The sequence below is a fragment of the Homalodisca vitripennis genome, chromosome 2 (assembly GCF_021130785.1).
Source record: "Homalodisca vitripennis isolate AUS2020 chromosome 2, UT_GWSS_2.1, whole genome shotgun sequence".
Lineage (NCBI taxonomy): Eukaryota > Metazoa > Arthropoda > Insecta > Hemiptera > Cicadellidae > Homalodisca > Homalodisca vitripennis.
In genome coordinates this window covers 107,266,926-107,281,538 of record NC_060208.1, presented here as the reverse complement: position 1 = coordinate 107,281,538, position 14,613 = coordinate 107,266,926, and the positions used below count along the sequence as shown (strand labels likewise).

General features: G+C 34.2%; 1 long non-coding RNA gene across 1 annotated transcript; it reads left to right on the top strand.

The window, feature by feature from the left end:
- The first annotated feature begins 1,965 nt into the window (after nt 1-1,965).
- Nucleotides 1,966-10,613, top strand: LOC124354528. Its single transcript, XR_006921691.1, has 2 exons — nt 1,966-4,575; nt 9,283-10,613. It is a non-coding gene; the product is annotated as an uncharacterized LOC124354528 (long non-coding RNA).
- The last annotated feature ends 4,000 nt before the right edge of the window (nt 10,614-14,613 follow it).

The following is a 14,613-nucleotide window of genomic DNA, read 5'->3' as shown; positions in this document are numbered from 1 at the left end:
ACAACAAACTCTGTTCTTTCTTTTTCCATATATTATAGAGTAGATAAATTGTTCAGGACCTGAAATTTATTGCTGTGATTTTGCAATTGTTCAAATCTTTCTATCTAGTAGTTGATTGCTGCATCTAGAATGGCATAAAAAGTCCAACTCTAAAAGAGTTCTTTCTTAGTATGTTCATTAACTCCTTCATAAGAAAACTTTCTTCACTTTTCTCATTTAATGAAACTGTCTGATGTTGTGTTTAGTGGTGAACTCTGGAACTATCTCCAGTTTCCAAGGCACCTCTTCGCTATCAGTAATGACGCTGTTTAAGCCATTCTCTGGTCTCATATATTTAGCAAAAACTATTTTTCAACTAGGTCAATAGCACCCTGTATGTTAAAGTTTTCTTCTGAAGTACTTTACTAACTAAGTTTATTTTGAAAAGTACTTATTAAGTAGGTATTAAGTACTTATTAAATACTTATTAAGTATTTATTAAGGGTTATTTTATAACCGACTGAAACTCTTGCCCGTTTTTCATTTTCAACTATCTCTTTATTATATATTATGTTTACTTAGTATTAGTATACCATATAACTAAGCAACGCAGAAATTTGAAATCTTTCAGTTTATTTACAATTCCTGTAGCTATATTTTCCAAGAGCATCTACTTTTGGGTCAGTTGTGGTTTTTTACACTGGAGGAATGGATTTTTCAGCCACTACAGCATTACTGGATTAGCTAGCAGCCTGAGCGAGTTGGCTAGTTTTATTATCTTCACACTCCAATTCCACTTTATGCTTTCTATAGAACGTTCCCAATTGTTTCTTTCTTTCTGACATATTTTGATGAAAAACAGTGGCTAACATATTTCTTGGAGTAACTTAAGTGGTTTTTATATACTTCACTGTCATAACAATAAAAATAACACAAAGCTAATTAGAATAAAAACTGTTGACTAAAAAGCCTTACGTGATAGATACCAGTAAATGAATGAGAATATCTTTATTTACAATCTTTGAGATTATAAATAGTGTCATAAATACATTACCATTAGGGGAAGGAATTTTGCAGAAACTTTTCTAGCATGTGGAATGTGCGTTCTATAAGCCATTCATGTAGAGCGGTCTTCAATTCCTTTCCTCTTTTGGAGAACAGGTGAGGTGGTAGGTGGTTGTATAGCTTCACACCCATGTACGAAGGTTTCCGCTCGTAAAGCCTCAGACAATGTGCTAGAAGGTTGTAGAGTTCAGCATAGAGTTTCTGGTATTGTAGTGGTGTACAGCCTTGTTTCTTGGAATATTTTCCCCATCAGCATACATTATTATTTCTTGAATGTAAAGTGAAATGACAGTGAGAATCTTCAGAGACTTGAATGCCTCTCTACAGCTTTCAATAGCTTGGAGACCAGCCAGTGTCCTAATACATTTCTTTTGTAAGATTAGTATTCGTTGAAGATTTGAAGCAGTAGTTCCGCCCCAAGCAGCTAGACCATAACGCAGGTGAGATTCAAACATAGAGAAGTAGGTTATTTTTTCAGTTTCTGGGATACTGACAGTGCCGCATTTCCCTATAGGCCCAGGCCTAGGGCGCAAAATTTTAGGGGGCGCATAAATTTTAAAGTACACAAAAGAAAAAAGTTGCGGCGGCGGGTGGTGTTGGCGCTCGGCGGGGCGGGTGGCTAAGGTCAACTAGGTCCGGGGTGCGACGTTGACTCATTCATTGGTTCATTGCTTTTATTTATTCAAAACACTCCTATATATATATATATATATATATATATATATATATATATATATATACTATTGTAATTATCTTTCATCCAAATTACGTAATTAAGAGATTTACTGGATTTCTACGTCAGTGTAATCAGAGTCCTCTGGGGGGGGGGGGGGGGGGGGGCGCTTTTTGGTCTGTAGGCCTAGGGGCGCCGAATTCGTAAATGCGGCCCTGGATACTGAGAGAAAGAATTTGTTTAACCACAAAGTGCCCAGTGTTGAGTTTTTTGCCAAGGTTTTCTATATGTTTGATCCAATTTAGGTCGGTATCTATTGTTATGCCAAGAAATTTCAGCTGCCCTTCAATACTGACATCAGGAATGTCTGGGACTTCTAGTGCTCTTCTTGCAAAAGCAATCTGATTAGTCTTTGATGGATTTATTACAAGATCATTTCCATAGCAATACTGGATGGCCATGTTGAGTGCTATGTAAGATGAGACGGCAAGACTATCTGCAGATTGTTGGTTCAGGAGTAGAGTGGTGTCGTCGGCATACATAAGAGGTGTGCAATGATTTCCTAGGTGTTTGGGGAAGGTCATTAGTGAAAAGTATGAAAATGACTGGTCCTAATATGGAGCCTTGTGGCACACCTCTCAGCACTGGAAGAGCTTTTGACATGATTGCCTTTGTAATGCCGTTTGACGAGTGGTTGAGCTCAACTAGTTGTGTATGATCCTTTAAGTAGCTAACAAACCAATCATTCGCTGTCCCTTTTATCCCAAGCAGTTTTCTAGTTTCTTCAGAATAATGTTGTGGCTGAGGCAGTCAAATGCTTTGCTTAAGTCAAGAAACAAGGCTGTGGTTAATTTTCCCTCTTCAATGGTATCTGTGACAGAATCAATTAGTTTGATCAATGCCGTAGTAGTTGATTTCCCTTTTGTAAATACATGTTGGTTTTTATTTAGCAGGTTGTGCTGCACACACTGATCAAGGAGTCTTTGGAAAACGATTCTTTCACATAGTTTTGAGAATATTGGAATTAGTGAAATTGATCTATAATTGTTCACATCATGTTTGCAACCAGTTTTAAATTTAGAGAAAACTTTGGAAATTTTTAGTTTTGAGGGAAACTTTTGTTCTTTAAAAGATTTGTTGAATATGGTAACCAATGGTAGAGCCAGTTCACCAGCACAGAATTTTAGTACTTTGGAAGATATTTCATCAATACCTGCTGAGTTTTTTTATTTAAGTTTCCTGATTGTGTCTTTAACCTCTTTGATGCTTGTTTCAGTTATTGTTTCCCTTAATGCAATAAACACATACAGTACATATATTGTTCAGGATAACATCAGAAAGGACTAGTCTATTGTTTTGGAGGGGTGGAAGATAACTGGAGCGTCATCGCGTCACCCCGCGCCCTGGCCCAAGTCTTCCAGTCACATTTCATGTTAATTTACCTCAGATTTTATAACCGACTGAAACTCTTGCCCGTTTTTCATTTTCAACTATCTCTTTATTATATATTATGTTTACTTAGTACAATGAACAAAAAAACATGGTTACAATTATGATAACACAATTTAAGTTGTATTAATTCAAAGGTTTTATCAGAACTATTACAAATATCTCTAATAACTAAACAGAGTAGTTTTCTTTCTTAAAACTGAGATTTCTCGATAGTAATGAAACTAACTTAGGAGTTAGAAAAGCCCTTCCAATTTCTAAATTACAATTTAAAGTTGTCAGAAAGGCAGACTGATTCTCTGTGCCACACCTTCAAATTTCATTGATCACTTAGCATAATTAGGAGCACTGGTGATCTATCTATTCTGTGCCGCACCCCTTTTTTTTATCAGTTAACGACAATAGAGGTGCCGAATTCGTTCGTGCCCCATGCAGTTACATGGGCCTCAGACCAGCCCTGTACTTATATTCACATACAAGCTTGCATGCTTGATTGTTTGTGCTTATTCTAATCACTTGAAACTATTTGAATTAGAAAGAGTGGTAATGTGTTTTTTTAGTGGGTTAACTGAACTATTTCAGTCTTTCTCTATCTTTATATTTTCTTTAGAATGTCAATCTTTTGAACATTATCGATGTGATAGTCAGGCCACATGAATCAATAAGTTTGTGTTAAAAAAATATTAAAATATAAAATAATGTTTCATTTGGTAATACAAAAATTAGTATTGTCTGCTTTTTCACCCTAATTATTACACATTATATTTTACATAATTGTATACGGAAAACACCCAAACAGGTCGCTTGTGAATGAATCTCTTTGAAAAATGTCTTACACAAAAGTTCACTGCGAAATGTCGCTACTTGTGTAATTTCTTGGAGTAACTTAAGTGGTTTTTATTTCACAACCATCAGGTTAATAGTGTTTTATAAACAGCCAATTCCTCTTTGAACTTAGTAATATAAACCCAGTGTTTCTTTATCTGAGCAGGGTAATGAGAGTTTAAAAACTATTGTAGGCTAATCAACTGTTAATCTCTGAAGTTCCAAGAAGTTCTTTTCTTTTTGGAGCCATTGCACTTGGCCACAAAGCAGTGGTATAGGATGAAATCTAATATAAATGATCAGTCTCAACGTTTGCCTTATTATATCAATGAGGACCAAGTGCTTCGATATTAGCAGCCCACCAATATTTTTTGGCTTAAGCATGACATACTCAGGCCAATATAATGTGAAAGCATGTGTTTACAGTGTATAAACTGCCAAAACAGCTTTAGGAGTGACAGCACAGCTGTCTGCAGTATGCGAAGAACAAAATCACACAAGATATTCATGCTATCAATATCAATGAATATGTCTACAAATTAAAAAGTGAAATTGAATAGTGACAAGCCTACATAGTATAGAAGGTAAAGTAACTTTTAAAATCTTACAATTGAGTGAAATTAAATAACAGTAACAGTTGTCAGTATTGATGAAATAATAACAATAAATAATATATCTTTTTACAAAGTCGTGGATTTAGGCTATGACACAACTTTGACAAATTTGTCAAATTAAGGTGCTGGTTAATCTTGTACGAACTGCTTAAATAGTAGTGGTTTTATGATGTCTAATTCCAAAATGTACTGAGGTGTAATTGGAATTCCTTGCAAACTTTTAATGTACAAATTAGAACAAAGTATAGAACATTGACATTTCTAGCTGGTGACTTCAAGAGGAATTTTGCCAGTTAAAATATGTAATTAAGAAAAGCTTTAGTGAAGTAACCTTGAGTTTTACACCATAACAACAATGTTAAACTCTCTATAATCATATTTTTTATGTATAGTTAAGGCAGGTGTTTCATTTTAAAAATATTATTAATGCTTTAATCCAAGCATTTTTGAGAATATGTGCATTTTGAAGTTTAAACAAAAAAGTAGTACTACATTTTAGATTTTTTCTGAACATCAGAATCAGATTCTAAAAATCTAAAAACAATTCCAAAAAATATAAGTAAATTTTAATGTATATTAATTACATCTTCAAAATAAAACACAAGGGAGTGGTTTGATAACTAACTTAGATATACATATAAAAGAAAACAATTACAGTATTGATTGATGCCTGCTTCATATTCCAACATAATCTCCTCAAAGTTTAACATATGTCTTATTTCAATGTTTTTTTCAGCCTCACAATCATTTGAAGATCCTCAAAGCTTCCAAAACACTCATTTACTTCCTACATGACTTCTAACTTTGATAAAAATTTCTGTTCTGGAAGGAGAGTTTTGCACAGTAGACTGCTGCTCTGTAATAATGTTTAATCAAAGTGTCCTTTGTCTTAACTTTTTTCAGATTTTAAAGAAAAATGTTCAAATTGTCCTCAGATTTGTATTTGTATTGCAGTAAGTATACGCTGTACCCATCTTGAAAAAAGGTTATTCATACGCTATTAATTTAATATAGCAAAATGAAGTGAGCTCGCTCAGTCAAATCGCCTGTGGTTTCAGCTAATTTGCACACACTTTCACTCATCTGTTGGCTAAAACCAAATCATGGACTTCGTCGATCATATCAAGCAGGAGTGATGCTGATTTTGGGGCTTCAGGACGTGGTGCATCTTCTTATACTAGTTCTGCCACATTTTTTTACCCAACATTTTGATAGAAATGACGTAATGGTAAAAATAAGTTGTAAAATTATATCATGTATTTACTTTTGTGTTTTTCCCTCTACAAAAATGGAATCACACCACAAATTCAAATTTTTCACTGTTGCTCAAACCACTTTACTTAAAAAACTACCAAGCAATGAATAAGAATCCAGAAAAACCTGTGACCTCGGTTTTATTTTATGAAGGACCTATTATTACTGTTTGTAGAGATATGGCTCACATTATGAACCAAGTTACCCTTTAATCCAACCCCATACTCCATAATTGTAAGATACAAATATGTATGTAAGAGTTATTGAGGTTTAATATTGTCCGTATAAGGCTAAACTAAAGATGACCACCGATACAGCTGTCTCTAAACCTTCTTTACTCTTTACTGGGTATTCTTTGACAAGTGTAGGTTTTACGTTGGATGCTACAAAGGCAGAGATGGAACTCCTCATTAATATGTGCCTGATTTTGTAATTTCTGGATATAGCACCCTTTGGACTTGTATCTGGATATAGACATGAATGATGTCATGAAATATACTGCTTATTCAGTGCCACAACCATGTCTGTGCATTAAATAAGCACCATCACAAGCTCCACTTTCTGACTTCTCAACTTTCCCATGTACCCAGATGTTCAACAGTTGGGATTGATTTTTTTTGACTATAATAACTTTGATACAGTTATCATGTGAATTAATATAAGTTCAGTACATAAACATAACCTCATAATTAATTTTAAAATAATTTAAAAATATATTAATAACAAGAAATTTAATGAATAACCAACATCAAGTAAATTATTTATGAGTTCAGTTCATAACAAATCAGAAATAATGTAACTGGAGTGATAAGAATGTATAAAATGACTGCTTAACAAGTGATCAGTGAAAAGCTGTAGCAACAAGGGAAGAAATATAGATAGACAATTAAAAAGTGACTCGATTGTTCGGAATAATAAAATAAATTTATCAATAATTTCACTTCAATGTTCCCGCCACAACATTTACTTTTTTTAACAACATTTAATCTATACACTGCTTGTTTTAGCAAGTTCAAAAATGTCTTACTCCAATGTTGAGATCATTACAAGCATTAGCAAATTTAAGTTGACCACAATTAATGTTGTGAAAGCTACTTATTAGAACTGCTAGTTTATAAACAGATCTAACAACAAATACTACACCATATTCAGATAGGTATTGTATTGATAAGGGCGAACAATTACTAGATTTTATAAGTGATTTGGCTTGACCATCATCCATCTGATAATAATTTTGAAAACAGTAGTTAGTGGGTATTCTGAATTCAGCAGTTGTGCAAATTTTGATGGTCCTAATGGGGTCATGTGGACTCTTGGGGAATAGGTCTTCGATTGGTGAACCTATTTATTACCAGAAGTCCTGAGTGGCAGACCTTCTGTAGATGATGGGTACAATAGTGGAAGGTCTGTTGTGTAATAGTTCTTCTGGTGAACAGTGAATCTGAGTCCTGGAGCCTCTGGATGATTACTGTGACAGAGATCTGCAAATTATGGACTTTCAGGGGATGATTGTGGACTTGAAATAACTAATTAGATTGTACATAGAGTAAAGACAATATAAATATGGTATATCCAGCAAGTATATTATATTAATTCACCTATCAAAATCCAATTGTTACTTACAATCAGAGTCTTTTAATAAAACATATTTATTAATCAAAAAACAAAACAACTATATATATTTGCTTTTATTTTGATATAATTATATTTTATTTTTTGATTGTAGTTCTGATAATAGTTTCTTTGAAAACAAAAAGCTTAAACAAATATTTAATATATAATAATTTATCAAGGGGGTTGTTTAATTTTTATTTATTAAATCTTGAATCTATGTTTTCAATTGGCTAAATAATTTCTCCTGGTTATCATTAGTTACCATTCAGTTGGTCTATTCAGTAGAAGTTAACTTTAACAAAAAGTTAATTGAGATAAAAATACTTTGAATGCTATTGAATTTATAATAAACTTATGATCAATGTAGATGAGAACGTCACACCACCGAGTCAACAGGGTTTGTTAAGGTTGCAATTAAAATTTCAAGTCTATAAAACATTTTATTCTTGAGATATTCTGCGGACAGACAGAAATTAAATGAAATTTTTCCAGCTCCTCGAGTAATAGGCTTTGAAAACGATCAGCCAATAATAATGTTAATTGAAAAAATAGATTTAGCTTTTTAATAATACTTTTTTTTCCTGTTTATGCATAGGTTAACTTCAATTTAATATCTTAAATGATAAAAGTTGTTTTAATCACTATTTTATTGGTTATTTTTAATTTGTTGACTATATTTCAGTGGGTTGAGAGATTTATAGATTTTGTATAATCACATTATATCCTAATTCTGACTGGAATGTATAAAATGGGCATTATTATAGTCAGGTGTAGGGGATTCTGTTTGTCTTTAATGACTTACAGGATGCTTAGAAATTCTCTTTAACAGCGAGATCAGTATTTTGGTAATTATAATCGGCCACTCTGTATCATATACTACTTGTTATAACGTGATATAAATAGGTTAATACATATGTACGTGTTATAAATAGAAAAAGTTAAACATTACAAACACTCATGTGATTTGAGGTACTATATTGAGGGATGTTTTTCTTCTTTCACTACAAGTGCAGGAATGCATCACCTAAGCCCACACTGATGGCCAGGGGCATTTCCGATTGGTACTTTCCCAATCATGTGCAATCCAATGTGATTACAAATTACACATTAGTGCGGGCCCTGGTGGTTTGGCACTACTCCACACTTCTGGTGAAAAAAAGAACATCCCTCCATATAATACCCAAATGAAACTCAGATCATGTGAGCGCTGAGATAGGTTAACTTTAAACTTGATACTACTAGTAACATATTCATGATAATCTAATGCAAACCTGCTTATATTGTGTAATCCCATAAGATATATAGAACTCATAGTGCACTAGAAGTAGGAAGACTAACATCTTTCTATTAACAGTGAACGTGTTAGATGAATTTTCTGCTTGAATCCAATCCCAAGAAGTCAAACTCTGTGGACTCTATTCGTACATCTGACTGTTAAACCTTGATGAATAATAAAAACAATTTAAAACTTTGAATTGTCTTCACCCGTGTTGGGTATCAAATTTAGAGTATTTACAAGGGGTTTTGCGCTGCTTAAATAGACTGTATATTAAATATCTTTAACATTTGTGTAACTTACTCAAGTTATGAATATTGATCAAATTAAAAGTAGTATTAGTAAACTGATTATAATTTACTTTTTTCATTTAAAAATAGTACCCAATTCCTATGAAATACAATACTTAGCCATATTTTATTGTAACATCAAATTAAAATCATCCTTATTGCCATTCTAAAAATCTTTAATTTTTTGATAAGCTATTTATATAACACCCAATCCCCAAAATAATTTTGGGATTTTGATTACAGCATCATCCAGGATCAACAAGCTTAAACACTGTTTATTAAACACTTATGTATGGCTGCTCCAGGCTTCAAGTCAGTGTATTTTCCAAAAGCTGAAGAAACAGGTGAGCACAGCAAGTTGGGATTAACTCATAGCGGACAAGAATGACCCCTTAATATCCACATGGAAGGGAGAGCTCTTATTGATTCACTCATTCAGACTTTGACTAAAACTTAGTATGGGAGTGCAGGAATGCTCTAAAAGAACTGACGAAACGGAAAAAATTCATCCTTGCCTGGGAGCCAAGTTATAAAGGCATTCCTGGGAATAAAACTGCTGATGCTGGCCAAGATAAGCTTTGGAAGTCTTTTGGTAGGACCAGAGCAGGGGGCTTTGGAGTAGACTTCTCCTACAGAAAAGTTCTAGTAAATACCTGGGAAAAGAGGGTCAGATCCTAGGCACAGAGAAAGACGTCAGGCAATAAAAAAATCTTTATCTCCCTGTATGCTAAAGGATGGGCTGGGCTCCTAGACCTAATTAAGAAGGATATACAACTAGTATTTGGTATGCTAATAGAACTTTACCCTCTTTGGAAACATCTGATGAAGGTGAGTTTAAGCCAGCCTGATGAAAGCAGACCATGAAGAGACAGAAAAATCAGCATCATAGTATATATGGCTAAACCATTCTGCTGTTGTACTTGTATGGTGAGCACTTCTCCAACTAAATTTTTTAACTTTTGATGAAATGTGGGTTTACAGTTATGAGCCAGAATTTAAAAGGAAAAACATGGAGTTGGAAACACACCAGCTCTCACCTATCAAGAAAAACATTCAAAACGCAAGCGAGAAAAGCCATGTTGCTTACGTTTTGAGATGATCATGGTATGGTTTTTGTGATGGCCTTGAACAGTTTAGAATAAATAGTCCATATTACTCAAATATACTTTTGAAGAAGATGAAGCTCTGGCTATAAGAGAGAAACACCGTGAACCTCAGAGGAGAGGTATGGTTTTCCAGCAAGACAATACATGTACACACACTACTCAACTAAAATGTAAATCACTCGAAAAAATGGACTGGGACCTACTAATTAATCCCGCTTACAGCCCTAATGTAACACAATGTGATTTCCATTGGTTTGGTTCACTGAAGAAGGCATTACATGGGAAGAAGTTCCAGGATTACAAGGATGTCCAAAAAATTTGTGGGAAATTTACTCAACCACAAAGACAAAGTTCTTTGCTGCCTATAAACAAGAAGCTAGTAGACAGGTGCATTTGTGTTGGTGGAGATTATGTTGAAAAGTAAGGGAAGTCCTGTTTTGTAAGATAATAAAGTTTTTTGGAGACCAATTTATCTCTTTTATTATTTAATGCCCCTCATATGGCCACGACCACTATAGTTATTTAGTTTAGTTATCAGCACGTATATATGAAAACTATTAAAAATGTAAAAGGTTTTAATTCGCTGCAATATAGGCCATTAATGAGCTATGCTGTCTTCATGTATCTAGTTAACTCAATACTTGCATTGAATCAACCCTTCCACCCATAGTGATGATTTAAGTATGATAATCAATTATTTGGCTTTGCCTTGTACAGTATAATACTTTAAATTGATTATTCATTAAATATTATATAAATCCAGCTATCTACATTTAAATAGAAAACTGTACAAAGTAGTCTCGAAGTCAAGAGCCACTTTTTATTGTATTTAAGCATTTAATGTAGGCTTTTGTGAAACCTTTAGATGAATTTCTGTTAAGAAAAAAGTTGATCATCAGCCACACCAGTAGGGTACCATCAAAATAATTTAAAATATCTAAGCATTATTTTTAAGACCATGTTATTTTAACTTGATACACTAAATATTAATTAACTGAAACTAAATATCAGTTATAACAAAGTCTCTATGTCATTTTGAAGGAGTACTAGGAACTTATTATTTGAGAACTCGTTGTTAAGATCTTCAGAGGTTGAGCAAAAGTGCGACTGGTTCCTATTTAAGATTTTATGTATAGCACTTTTGGTTTGAATGAATTATATTTCTGATCCATAATTATGCTTGCCCTGTTCCTCCAAACAAGAAAATGTACACTTTATAGGTCTGAAAAGCCTACCTCTAGCCCTTGTAAGTCTACATCTGGTGTAAGGTATTTCCGGTGCCATAGTTGATTTTACCTTGTTGTCATGATCAAGAAAGTATTATATATATACTTTCTAAATATATATATATATATTTAGGTTACAGAAACCTACTTCCATCAAATAAGTCTACTTCTGGACATTGTATACTTTCCAGTCTAATGTATTTTCAATCCTATAGCTGAATTTTGTACACACAGGTCCAAGAAGCCTTCTTTGGTTAAAAATGGTATACTTATGGCTTGTAATTTACTCTGGTCTAAGATGTCTGTTGCCATAGTTTTCCTTATCAAGAAAATACCAGATTAAACACACGCCAGACTTTGGGTCAGTGTGAGGGGCTTTGTTTTCACCCCATAGTGGATAACATTCTGGTCCTGACTCCCAATGGATTGATGCTAACCATTTTCAATTTTGATATGGAGGTAGTAGTGATGAAGTTGAAAATAAAAATTTAAACCTTTAAGTTAACTCATTTGAAAGATAGTTTATACAGATAGATAGACACAAAGACAGGAATCTGTTTTCATCATTAACTAACTGGTGCACTATTAGAGAGACTGCCCTAAATGCTCAGTCAATTAAACCTCTTGGTGGGTAATTTTACATATATGAATACATTTTAAGGGCAAAATCCTACATTTTACAATCAATAAATTTATTGTTGTATTCCTTCCTTCTACATCTTATATACAAAAGCAGACACAAATTGCGTTACTTGCATCCGCAAAACCATAAGAATAAAATAATAAAAACTGAATTGATCGTCCAGGTGACAGAAGGTATTCCTTAACACCTGTTCTACTCTTATAAAGACATACAGTGTTTACAATGTATTTATGTATATTACATACAAACAGTAAATTGCATATTACCCCACTGTTATCCAGTTCTGAGCTAAGTTCAAAAATGTACTACTCTAGGCTTTTGCAGTTATTTTGAAATCAATAAAATATAGTTTGTGCGTAATAGATAGGTAAGAAAGTTAGAAACTGTTGAACATGAGGTCCACAAAGTTTTTCATCAGAAAATTGTGTCAACATTACAAAGTAGAAAACCTCTTTAAAATGATAGTTTGTTATGAAAATAATATTGAAAATTTAAGTTAAAATGCTCAATCTGTGATACTATAAACTAATCTAACAAAGTAACTTCATCACAACGTGTTAATAAGTTACTGAAAAATGTTGTTTGATTAATCTTCATAGGATTCTTTGTTTACTTATTTGTTAATTCTGTGTTTTTCTCATTCTCAACATTGTTACCCATAAGACCAGAGTAACCAAGGTCACTTTTTGACAGACAGAAACCAACACTTCCAGTGGATCGATGTTTACCATTTTCAGTAGTGATATAGAGGTAATAGATGTGAGTTTATATCAAATTTCATCCCTCTAGGTCATGTGTACAGTCAGACAACAAGTCTAGAACACGCTCACAACAAGGACTAAATTCCAGCCTTTTTTTAATGCTTGACACACTTTTGTGAACACCTTGTATATGAGTTGATTTGATTACTCTAGGGAAGTTATAGCATGACCGGTGGGATGCGCGTGAGGAGTGGAGGAGTTGAGCGCGTGGGGGCACAATCTAAAGTAGGGGAGGGAATACGGTGCTACTAACCCTACTGAGAGTTTTCGGCTCCCGGCTCATAGTGGTGGCGTGACCCGAATATTGTAGTGTTTGCCAACATTTCTAGACCCTTATGTTCTTACCACGGTGGTCTTTTATGATGAGCAATTTAGTATAGGAGACCTTGAGAATATTTGAACATTTCTAGACTCTTTTGAAGTTACGGCGACGGACTTTTATGATGGGGAATTCAATACAGGAAATCTTGGAAATATTGGGACCGGATGTACGTGATCTTAACAATGACTATGTTCTGCCGAAATTGTGTTCATAGCTCACCCTTCTTAATGAGTTCGCAGTAGAGATACCTGGTGGTAAGAAAGGGTTCTCATAAATTGGGAAAGGGTAGGAATTTATATTATTCTTGATCTCCAACAACGACAACAGTTCAGAATTGTAATTGTTACGCTTTGTTAGCCATTAAAATTCAATTTATCATATACTAACCGTGTAAGCTTCAGGATTTACGATAGTAGATACAATTATACACTACAAAATTTTCAACTGACATAGCCTAGCTGCTAAATTAAAAATTAATATAAAACTGGTTAAACTAATTTGTCAATATACACAGTAGAATAAGAAAAAACTCAGTTTTATCTACCAACTTGTATCAAGTTAATTTAATGATGTATACTTAAAATAACAATAACGCCAACGATCCACACGCAATAGTTAACATAATAAAACCCCATTGTCAATGAAAATTATTTATTGTTCTTCGAACTACACCCAAATCAAAATTGTCCAGATTACTTTTAGTATGTTTGCGTTTTCTTACTTTGTTGGGCGTACTAAAAGAATTGCCAATTGGACTTATTTTTTTTCCTCCTTCAAAATTCGTCTCAGCGTACTTTGAAAAATTCCAGTTGCCTCTACGACACGCTGTTGAACTTTCTTCAAATTTATAAGTGTGTTGGTTTCTGCTTCCTGTTTCATAAAATGGGAAGCACTTCTCTTGCTTGGCCGTGTATAACCTTTCTACCTCCAATTTTACTTTTTACATTATGATCCATCTCAAACTCTTTACTTAAAACGTAATGAGCACAACGCGATTAATTCAAAAATTGTATTACAACTCGTGAATTGGCACAAGCGAATGTTTTTGGGCGGCACGTACAGAAGACTGGAGACCGAAGTTCACAAGGCTAAATACGGCAACAGACTGAGCCGCTCCATCCCCCACCACTTTAGTTCCGTCTTTGCCTATGTGGGGGGGGGGGGGGGTGGGGGGGGGGGGGGGTGGGGGGGGGGGGGGGTGGGGGGGGGGGGGGGTGGGGGGGGGGGGGGGTGGGGGGGGGGGGGGGTGGTTAGTGATACATTTTACATAATTAAGATTGTTGTGATGGGCCATTAAAGTGGTGTCATCAGTATAAATAATCGAATGAACATTTAAATTTTGAGGCAAATCATTTATATATACTAAGAGAAAGAAGGGTCCTAGAACGGAGCCTTGAGGCACACCTGTCTTAATGGGTTTTTATAGATGAACATTTATTTTTCACTGATACAAATTGACTCCTATTAGATAGATAAGACTGAATTATTTTTAAAGAGCTATCCTCAATACCGTAGA